Raw genomic sequence first — 11,291 nt, 5'->3', positions numbered from 1 at the left:
AGCCTTGAGAATAAAGAGAGCGGTCCTGCTAAGAAGGTAGCTGGAATGCATTCAAAGGGAAGGAAGTGTTTTTAGGAGGCTCTTGACCAGCAATGGAGAATTTGAGGAATGGAATATTTCCCAAACGCCTGAGTCAGGAACTGGAGTCGTGTCCAAGGCCCTGCCATATTTGATCCATCTTTGAGCAGGTTGACAAGACAATGAAGAAAAGTGTATTGTTTAATGGATGGTGTTATGGACAAATTCAACTGGGGAGGCCAGTTATAGATAAATCAATTAAGAAGAATTTATTAAGCAAGTGGTAATGAGCAAAACACAGCGCTGGGTGGACCGAGAGTCTCTGCTCTACCACGGCGTGCCCTCCCCCCTTGCCGTTTTTGTTTTTATAGTCCATTTTTTTTTTCTTCTTTCCAGTTGACGTATTTTCTCTCAATGCACTCTGTGCCTGTGCAATTGGTTGCTAGGGGGTCTTTTTTTTCTGCCCTTGGTGGTCGTAGGGATGAAGGCTCCTCATCTTCCTTGCAGATTGTCCTTGGCCTAAAAGTTAACTTGTATATAATTAGTTACACAGTCTTCTATGCTACTTGCATCTGCACAATTCTTAAGCAGGATACTTGCTGTTCCCTCAGCCCACCCCCCCCCTCCTTCTCCTCCCACATCTTGAAATTCCCTACTCAGTTCAAATTCTTATTTCCTTCAATGCTCGTTTTGATGAAGGAAGACCTTTTTATTTATTACAGGTGGGAACATGATCCTTGAAAGAGAAACAATGTATTGGTCAATGGGTGGGCAGTTAAGGTTTGAAAGGGGAACAATGCATAAGGGAGCTGTTGTTGGCATGGGGTCGGTATCGTGAGCCACCGCGGCTTCATCTCACGCGCCGGCCATGTGTGAGCTGATGCTGTAACTGGGAAAATTCCGCTCCTGCGCAGGAGATATAAGGCCTGGTTCTGGGCTGGAGGGGTGAGAAGGACGAGATGCACACCCTTTTGATCCAGGGGAGGTCCTGGAAGTGCACTGCCTACCTGCCCCCCCCACACCAAGCACCACGCTCCATCTCCCTCTCCTGCTCAGCGGATTTTTGGGAATCCAGGGGTTGGTATGTATTATTTGACACTGGAACTAATGGAATAAATTTGCTTTGCAAGCCCAGTTGTGTCTTAGATTATTTTGTGCATGAGTCTCCTCCTGAACCTGTGGCAATGACCACCAGGGACCTACAGGATACTCCTACCCTCCTGTCAATCAATTCTGAGAAATGATTTAAATATGTCAAAGAATTGGGAGTAATGTTTAGCCTGTGAGTTTCAGCAAAGTATTGACTCTGTCTTAGTTGCATGCATACAAACTAGTAAGTGAGATTGCTGGGTGTGCAGGTGCTAGGGAAGTGATTCCCTATGCACCGAGTACTGAAATAAACAAATGCCTCCTTTCTAAGCCTGAGCTGGCAGCAGGGATCAGGCCCTGCTTGGTAACTTTCATTTTGGCAACTTCTGTGAACAGGTCAGAAAGGTCAAAATGAAACCTTTTCCAGCTATTCCCCTCTGCTTCATCTTTTTAGGCACCAGAACTCTGTGCCACAGGTGGCTTGGCTGTGTGCAGAGCAATGCAGCCCCCACAAACCCCTTGATTTCCCCACAAGCTGCCATGCCTTGTTCCCAGGTGTGCCCAGCTCTGCCAGCAGAAAGAGCCCGCAGCGCAGTGGGCACCGTGCCCTGCCCAGCCAGGGCTCTCTGGCACAGAGCAGCAGCAGCAGCTCCAGCGCCTTTCAACCCACTCCTGCCTTGGCTTCTCCAGGGACACAGAAGCCTCTGGAAATCAGCATCGCCAGTCGCATTCCAGCTTGGAGCAGCTCCTGCGGGCAGGCAGATGCTGCCAGTTTGACTGCTTCCAAAGGGGAATAAAGGCAGCGATGTACATGCTCAGGAGCCCTGGGCATATCCAGTAAAGGTGTAAATATGTAGGAGATTTGTGAGGAATTATTTCAGCTGTTATGCCAACAGTGCCTTCTCTCCTGGTTCTGTGTGTTCTAGATGAGTAATGTAACAGTTGGCTCTCCCAATTAAGAGGTAGATAGTATGTGGATGTTACAATGTATAGTGATGTTATTGTAATATATCCTCCCATAGCCTTATTTGCCCTCCCCCTTGTAACAGCCTTGGTAGTCAGGGCTTTTGGGGAGGGCCGGCTTGTGACCAGGAGGCGCGGTGTAACACCTGACCTCCAATCAAGATGTAAGAAAGTAATCTCCACCAGTGGACAGCAGAGAAAGAGTTGACTGATAAAACTTTGGAGGGGCTAAGGGTATAAAAGGCAGAGCATCTGTTTTGTAGATGAGCTGCTCGTAATGGTCATAGAGACTCCCAGTGCTGCAATTTTTCCTTATTCAGTCCTTTGTTAAGGTTTATTAAACCTTTAACATTTTAAAAGTGAGGGTCATTTCTCAGATGTGCAGTGCTTTGGGCTATTCTCTTGGTCAGCTTTCCTTTGCTTGGGTCCCATCTCAGCGCTTCGTTGGGGTACAGGCTGTAGGTGCTTGGTGCGCTCTTGGAGTTACTCTTGGATCCCTTGAACAGCAGGGTTTGGCCCACAAAGGGAATTTGTGCTACTTTATGACAGAGGAGAACTTCCCAGGCTATTTAGCGTTTGCTGTACAGATGGTTGGTTATTGCTTTGCATCAATTCACAGGCCAATATAGAGGGTTTGCATTGTGATGTCAGGGCATGGTTGCCATGCAGTCATGGTGACATCAGAAGGTTGCTGTGGTGCACAAAAGGCCTCAGTGTCAGAGCAGCCCTAGGCCTTGCTCAGTGCAGGATGCTCAGTGCATCCTCCTGGTTGAGGCACGTGTCAGTGGGCAGCTGCACACTGACAAGAGCCTTGTTTTTTCTCGTGTTGGAGTGAATCTGCGCAGCAGTGCTACAATGATTGAGCAATTTGCTGCTGCATTTGTCACTGTTTACGGCGTTTCTTATTCCGCCTATTACCTGACTAACCTGGCACGTAAGTAGAGGTTTTCCCTGGGTGTAACCGAACCTAGCTTTTGTATGTCTTCCTGCTCTTAGTGACTGAGTTATTTTGAAACAGAAGGAGCATTAGGGTGCCACTGGTTTGGGAAAGCTCCTGTCAAGAGGTTCAGCTAAAAAGGGGGTGTCTGTAGGCACAGGGGCAGCATTTGCAAGGGAACCTGCAGGGGTTCTAGTCCTTCCACGGGAGAATCTGAGGCAGCAGAGTCTGTCATTTCCTCAGATTGCTGGGACAAGCAAGACAGCTTTGAAAATATAAACTGGAGAACTCCTTGGAAGGCCTTCTAAAAACTCTGCAGTTGTTCCCAGAATTCAGGGAAAGCTTCTTTCTTTCTACATTTTGTCATGAAAGGATTTGACTGCCTAACTTGACCCTTGACTGAGTGCTAAAATAGTGATTCCCTTTGCAATGAAATGCTAACTCCAAAGCAGTGAGTATCTGCTCCTGAACCCTGGAGCTGCTGCTGTGCTGCGTCACAATAGAGCTGCCACAGCTCAGTGGAATTTTGGGGAAGCTTTTCTGGGCAACTGTTTCCAGCAAGTTAATGAGAATTAGTGCATACACTGATTAAAAAAAAAAAACAACAACGTACTGGAAGGAGAGGATTTTAAAAGATGTGTAATGTGTTTGGTAGAACAGGAGCATTGAGTGTGAAAGAACAATTTGCATATTCTTGATCATGTTTATATTAATTTACTGGCTAAACAGGCCAAAGTGTAGGCACGACCAAGAATACGGTCCTGATCTCTTGCTGGTTGTGTGAATGAACTGTGTCTCCTGGAGGGATGTTGTGAAGTGGAAAATACTCTCTCTTTGCAATTCTTGTTCTGTGGGATTCACCAGCCCAGGCAGTTTTCTGACAGCATCTGCTTCATTTTTCCTTGCCCACTACAGGTCACCTGAAGCATGTATTCAGCGGTGCTGATGCTAAGGTGAGTGAGCAAGGAACATTTCATGTTGGTGGTGTTTAGGTATTGTAGAGAAAGCTGTGAGCTTAGCCAGAACAAGTAGACTGTTCAGGGCCAGCCATGCAGGCCAAAAGAAAATCCATTTTCATTCCCTCAACAACAAACACCAAGGCAACTCTGGATATTTCCTAATTTCCATCTCAGAGCCTTGAAGTCTTACAAACTAAGATTTGCAGAGAGAATATTGTTTGCTAACACCAAACACGGATGAACACCTAATAAACAGCAATTTCCTATAGAGTTCAATTAGCCCATTTTCATAAAGCCACAATGACTTAGACTTTTATTCGTATCACACATCAGGAAACTTCCTAAAAAGATGCGGTTGTACAACAAGAAGGACAATTTAAAATTGTGGATACTGTATTTAAAGTCAAAGGGGCAACTTTGTGGTGGGGGAGCTGTGTGGGCCCAAAGGACCCAGGGGTGCCGGTCAAGAGCAGCTGAAGGTGGGCCAGCGCGTGGCCAGGGAGCCAGGAAGGCCAAGGGTGTCCTGGCCTGTGTCAGCAAGAGTGGGGCAGCAGGAGCAGGGCAGTGAGCGTCCCCCTGGGCTGGGCAGCGCTGCGGCCACAGCTGGGAGTGCTGTGCCCAGTTGTGGGCCCCTGTGAAGCAGAAAGTCCTTGAGGGGCTGGAGCGTGTGCAGAGGAGGACACGGGAGCTGGGGAAGGCTGTGGAGCGCAAGGCCAAAGAGGAGGTGCTGAGGGAGCTTTAGCCTGGACAATGGGAGGCTCGTCAGGGCCCTTCAGGCACACTTCCATAGATCCATAGAGGACAGCGCTCACCCCAAGGTCTGCTTCCCTGCCAAACATCCCCGCTCTGCATGCAAGGGCTTTAGCCACCTGAGGAGGTGACACTTCCAATTTGTGGTTTCTTGGCTTGCTAGGAGGAGAAGCCCTGCTCATTTTCTCTCTTCCCAGCAAGCAAAGATGTTTCTGCTCAGGATTTCCTGCCCTTTCCGTGCACGGGATGGGATTCTGATCCACTTTTAGTTTTCCATGTCTGCCGCAGCAATAGCAAAGGCCTTGCTGGCTATTTCCTACTTTTCCATTTCACAGCTTTCAAGAGCTAAAAGCTCCCTTGTGCAGAGGCACTGTGCCTTGCAGATAGCAGCCAGGGAGGACTATCAAATTCCTAGGCAAACAGAGTTCTCTTGAATTAGCCCATTTCAATCTGGTCGGAGTGACTTAGAATGCCATTGCTAAGAATGCTGATGATTTCTCCTTCAAAGAGGTGGTTGTAGATGCCAGGAGAAAGGAGGTTCTAAACGATAGGTAACGGCCTGTCTCTCATGCTTCTCTCTTGTCACAGATAACCGAAGAAGCAGCAGTCTCTGCCCTGGCTCCCTCTGCTCCTGGAGAAGAAGCCAAAGAGGAGCAAAAGGAGCAAGACGACCACAAGCCTGCAGCTGTGGTCACAGCAGAGCCTGATGGTTCCAAGGGAGTAAGTGCCAGTTGTGGGTGGTGCTGTCTTTAGTGCAAGGCAGAGCTGCAAGTTTCTGAGCAGCCAGCACTTGCTGTTGCTGGCTGAGGATGCTGAGTGCTGGAATCCCGCAGGACGCGGCCATTTCCTGCAGGCAGGGACAGCTAGAAATTGGCCTTTGGCCTGTCACCTTGAGGCACCCAAGAGCTGGGGGCTGCGGCTCAGCTTCTGCCTGCTTGGCTCAGTGAAGCTCTGTCTCTGGGCTTCTGCAGGGCCGTGGCCAAGGGCACAGGTGCTCGTGCTGGAGGTCACAGGGCTTTCTTTAGTTGTTTTCCCTTTCTGCAAAGGTGTGTTTGGCTTGTGGAAGTGTTCTGCAGTTTTCTGCAGCAGTTCTTCACTTGTACACTCTCTTTTGGCTTTTGATAAGCTGCAAGGAGATGATTGCGTTGTCCATGAAGCTGGGGTAGGCCATTCTTGTGGGGTGAGGCCAAAGAAAGCAAGTGCCTCGTAGGGAAGGCTTCTTGCTAGGCAAAAAGCAGAAGGGGCAAGTTTCTTTGGTTGCGTTTTGGGATGAAGCCTGCAGCTTTGGAAATGGCATTAGTGCCTCGGGTGGGGGTGAAGCTGCAAGTCCTTGACTGCTGTCTTGTGTTGCTGAGCAGAGGAATGACATCTTGGAATTGTGGCTGCTGTCTTTGAAGTCAAAGGGGCAAGTTTGTGGTGGGGGAGCTGCGTGGGCCCAAAGGACCCAGGGGTGCCGGTCAAGAGCAGCTGAAGGTGGGCCAGTGCGTGGCCAGGGAGCCAGGAAGGCCAAGGGTGTCCTGGCCTGTGTCAGCAAGAGTGGGGCAGCAGGAGCAGGGCAGGGAGCGTCCCCCTGGGCTGGGCAGCACTGCAGCCACAGCTGGGAGTGCTGTGCCCAGTTGTGGGCCCCTGTGAAGCAGAAAGTCCTTGAGGGGCTGGAACGTGTGCAGAGGAGGACACGGGAGCTGGGGAAGGCTGTGGAGCGCAAGGCCAAGGAGGAGGTGTTGAGGGAGCTTTAGCCTGGACAACGGGAGGCTCGTCAGGGCCCTTCAGGCACACTTCCATAGATCCATAGAGGACAGCGCTCACCCCAAGGTCTGCTTCCCTGCCAAACATCCCCGCTCTGCATCCATGTGCTTTAGCCACCTGAGGAGATGACACTTCCAATTTGTGGTTTCTTGGCTTGCTTGGAGGAGAAGCCCTGCTCATTTTCTCTCTTCCCAGCAAGCAAAGATGCTTCTGCACAAGCTTTCCTGCCCTTTTCCTGCACCGGATGGGATTCTGATCCACTTTTACTTTTCCATGTCTGCCGCAGCAATAGCAAAGGCCTTGCTGGCTATTTCCTACTTTTCCATTTCACAGCTTTCAAGAGCTAAAAGCTCCCTTGTGCAGAGGCACTGTGCCTTGCAGATAGCAGCCAGGGAGGACTATCAAATTCCTAGGCAAACAGAGTTCTGTTGAATTAGCCCATTTTAATTTGGCCGGAGTGACTTAAAATGCCATTGCTAAGAATGCTGATGATTTCTCCTTCAAAGAGGTGGTTGTAGATGCCAGGAGAAAGGAGGTTCTAAACGATAGGTAACGGCCTGTCCCTCATGTTTCTCTCTTGCCACAGATGACAGAAGCAGCAGCAGTCTCTGCCCCGGTTCCCTCTGCTCCTGGAGAAGAAGCCAAAGAGGAGCAAAAGGAGCAAGACGACCACAAGCCTGCAGCTGTGGTCACAGCAGAGCCTGATGCTTCCAAGAGAGTAAGTGCCAGTTGTGGGTGGTGCTGTCTTTAGTGCAAGGCAGAGCTGCAAGTTTCTGAGCAGCCAGCACTTGCTGTTGCTGGCTGAGGATGCTGAGTGCTGGAATCCCGCAGGACGCGGCCATTTCCTGCAGGCAGGGACAGCTAGAAATTGGCCTTTGGCCTGTCACCTTCAGGCACCCAAGAGCTGGGGGCTGCGGCTCAGCTTCTGCCTGCTTGGCTCAGTGAAGCTCTGTCTCTGGGCTTCTGCAGGGCCGTGGCCAAGGGCACAGGTGCTCGTGCTGGAGGTCACAGGGCTTTCTTTAGTTGTTTTCCCTTTCTGCAAAGGTGTGTTTGGCTTGTGGAAGTGTTCTGCAGTTTTCTGCAGCAGTTCTTCACTTGTACACTCTCTTTTGGCTTTTGATAAGCTGCAAGGAGATGATTGCGTTGTCCATGAAGCTGGGGTAGGCCATTCTTGTGGGGTGAGGCCAAAGAAAGCAAGTGCCTTGTAGGGAAGGCTTCTTGCCTGACAAAAAGCAGAAGGGGCGAGTTTCTGTGGTTGCGTTTTGGGATGAAGCCTGCAGCTTTGGAAATGGCATTAGTGCCTCGGGTGGGGGTGAAGCTGCAAGTCCTTGACTGCTGTCTTGTGTTGCTGAGCAGAGGAAGGACATCTTGGAATTGTGGCTGCTGTCTTTGAAGTCAAAGGGGCAAGTTTGTGGTGGGGGAGCTGCGTGGGCCCAAAGGACCCAGGGGTGCCGGTCAAGAGCAGCTGAAGGTGGGCCAGCGCGTGGCCAGGGAGCCAGGAAGGCCAAGGGTGTCCTGGCCTGTGTCAGCAAGAGTGGGGCAGCAGGAGCAGGGCAGGGAGCGTCCCCCTGGGCTGGGCAGCACTGCAGCCACAGATGGGAGTGCTGTGCCCAGTTGTGGGCCCTTGTGAAGCAGAAAGTCCTTGAGGGGCTGGAGCGTGTGCAGAGGAGGACACGGGAGCTGGGGAAGGCTGTGGAGCGCAAGGCCAAGGAGGAGGTGCTGAGGGAGCTTTAGCCTGGACAACGGGAGGCTCGTCAGGGCCCTTCAGGCACACTTCCATAGATCCATAGAGGACAGCGCTCACCCCAAGGTCTGCTTCCCTGCCAAACATCCCCGCTCTGCATCCATGTGCTTTAGCCACCTGAGGAGGTGACACTTCCAATTTGTGGTTTCTTGGCTTGCTTGGAGGAGAAGCCCTGCTCATTTTCTCTCTTCCCAGCAAGCAAAGATGCTTCTGCACAAGCTTTCCTGCCCTTTTCCTGCACCGGATGGGATTCTGATCCACTTTTACTTTTCCATGTCTGCCGCAGCAATAGCAAAGGCCTTGCTGGCTATTTCCTACTTTTCCATTTCACAGCTTTCAAGAGCTAAAAGCTCCCTTGTGCAGAGGCACTGTGCCTTGCAGATAGCAGCCAGGGAGGACTATCAAATTCCTAGGCAAACAGAGTTCTCTTGAATTAGCCCATTTTAATCTGGCCGGAGTGACTTAGAATGCCATTGCTAAGAATGCTGATGATTTCTCCTTCAAAGAGGTGGTTGTAGATGCCAGGAGAAAGGAGGTTCTAAACGATAGGTAACGGCCTGTCTCTCATGCTTCTCTCTTGTCACAGATAACCGAAGAAGCAGCAGTCTCTGCCCTGGCTCCCTCTGCTCCTGGAGAAGAAGCCAAAGAGGAGCAAAAGGAGCAAGACGACCACAAGCCTGCAGCTGTGGTCACAGCAGAGCCTGATGGTTCCAAGGGAGTAAGTGCCAGTTGTGGGTGGTGCTGTCTTTAGTGCAAGGCAGAGCTGCAAGTTTCTGAGCAGCCAGCACTTGCTGTTGCTGGCTGAGGATGCTGAGTGCTGGAATCCCGCAGGACGCGGCCATTTCCTGCAGGCAGGGACAGCTAGAAATTGGCCTTTGGCCTGTCACCTTGAGGCACCCAAGAGCTGGGGGCTGCGGCTCAGCTTCTGCCTGCTTGGCTCAGTGAAGCTCTGTCTCTGGGCTTCTGCAGGGCCGTGGCCAAGGGCACAGGTGCTCGTGCTGGAGGTCACAGGGCTTTCTTTAGTTGTTTTCCCTTTCTGCAAAGGTGTGTTTGGCTTGTGGAAGTGTTCTGCAGTTTTCTGCAGCAGTTCTTCACTTGTACACTCTCTTTTGGCTTTTGATAAGCTGCAAGGAGATGATTGCGTTGTCCATGAAGCTGGGGTAGGCCATTCTTGTGGGGTGAGGCCAAAGGAAGCAAGTGCCTCGTAGGGAAGGCTTCTTGCTAGGCAAAAAGCAGAAGGGGCGAGTTTCTGTGGTTGCGTTTTGGGATGAAGCCTGCAGCTTTGGAAATGGCATTAGTGCCTCGGGTGGGGGTGAAGCTGCAAGTCCTTGACTGCTGTCTTGTGTTGCTGAGCAGAGGAATGACATCTTGGAATTGTGGCTGCTGTCTTTGAAGTCAAAGGGGCAAGTTTGTGGTGGGGGAGCTGCGTGGGCCCAAAGGACCCAGGGGTGCCGGTCAAGAGCAGCTGAAGGTGGGCCAGCACATGCCAGGGAGCCAGGAAGGCCAAGGGTGTCCTGGCCTGTGTCAGCAAGAGTGGGGCAGCAGGAGCAGGGCAGGGAGCGTCCCCCTGGGCTGGGCAGCACTGCAGCCACAGCTGGGAGTGCTGTGCCCAGTTGTGGGCCCCTGTGAAGCAGAAAGTCCTTGAGGGGCTGGAACGTGTGCAGAGGAGGACACGGGAGCTGGGGAAGGCTGTGGAGCGCAAGGCCAAGGAGGAGGTGTTGAGGGAGCTTTAGCCTGGACAACGGGAGGCTCGTCAGGGCCCTTCAGGCACACTTCCATAGATCCATAGAGGACAGCGCTCACCCCAAGGTCTGCTTCCCTGCCAAACATCCCCGCTCTGCATCCATGTGCTTTAGCCACCTGAGGAGATGACACTTCCAATTTGTGGTTTCTTGGCTTGCTTGGAGGAGAAGCCCTGCTCATTTTCTCTCTTCCCAGCAAGCAAAGATGCTTCTGCACAAGCTTTCCTGCCCTTTTCCTGCACCGGATGGGATTCTGATCCACTTTTACTTTTCCATGTCTGCCGCAGCAATAGCAAAGGCCTTGCTGGCTATTTCCTACTTTTCCATTTCACAGCTTTCAAGAGCTAAAAGCTCCCTTGTGCAGAGGCACTGTGCCTTGCAGATAGCAGCCAGGGAGGACTATCAAATTCCTAGGCAAACAGAGTTCTGTTGAATTAGCCCATTTTAATTTGGCCGGAGTGACTTAAAATGCCATTGCTAAGAATGCTGATGATTTCTCCTTCAAAGAGGTGGTTGTAGATGCCAGGAGAAAGGAGGTTCTAAACGATAGGTAACGGCCTGTCCCTCATGTTTCTCTCTTGCCACAGATGACAGAAGCAGCAGCAGTCTCTGCCCCGGTTCCCTCTGCTCCTGGAGAAGAAGCCAAAGAGGAGCAAAAGGAGCAAGACGACCACAAGCCTGCAGCTGTGGTCACAGCAGAGCCTGATGCTTCCAAGAGAGTAAGTGCCAGTTGTGGGTGGTGCTGTCTTTAGTGCAAGGCAGAGCTGCAAGTTTCTGAGCAGCCAGCACTTGCTGTTGCTGGCTGAGGATGCTGAGTGCTGGAATCCCGCAGGACGCGGCCATTTCCTGCAGGCAGGGACAGCTAGAAATTGGCCTTTGGCCTGTCACCTTGAGGCACCCAAGAGCTGGGGGCTGCGGCTCAGCTTCTGCCTGCTTGGCTCAGTGAAGCTCTGTCTCTGGGCTTCTGCAGGGCCGTGGCCAAGGGCACAGGTGCTCGTGCTGGAGGTCACAGGGCTTTCTTTAGTTGTTTTCCCTTTCTGCAAAGGTGTGTTTGGCTTGTGGAAGTGTTCTGCAGTTTTCTGCAGCAGTTCTTCACTTGTACACTCTCTTTTGGCTTTTGATAAGCTGCAAGGAGATGATTGCGTTGTCCATGAAGCTGGGGTAGGCCATTCTTGTGGGGTGAGGCCAAAGGAAGCAAGTGCCTCGTAGGGAAGGCTTCTTGCTAGGCAAAAAGCAGAAGGGGCGAGTTTCTGTGGTTGCGTTTTGGGATGAAGCCTGCAGCTTTGGAAATGGCATTAGTGCCTCGGGTGGGGGTGAAGCTGCAAGTCCTTGACTGCTGTCTT

Source organism: Vidua macroura, chromosome Z (assembly GCF_024509145.1).
Source record: "Vidua macroura isolate BioBank_ID:100142 chromosome Z, ASM2450914v1, whole genome shotgun sequence".
NCBI lineage: Eukaryota > Metazoa > Chordata > Aves > Passeriformes > Viduidae > Vidua > Vidua macroura.
The sequence above is the reverse complement of the archived record's forward strand: the minus strand, read 5'-3'. Positions refer to the sequence as shown.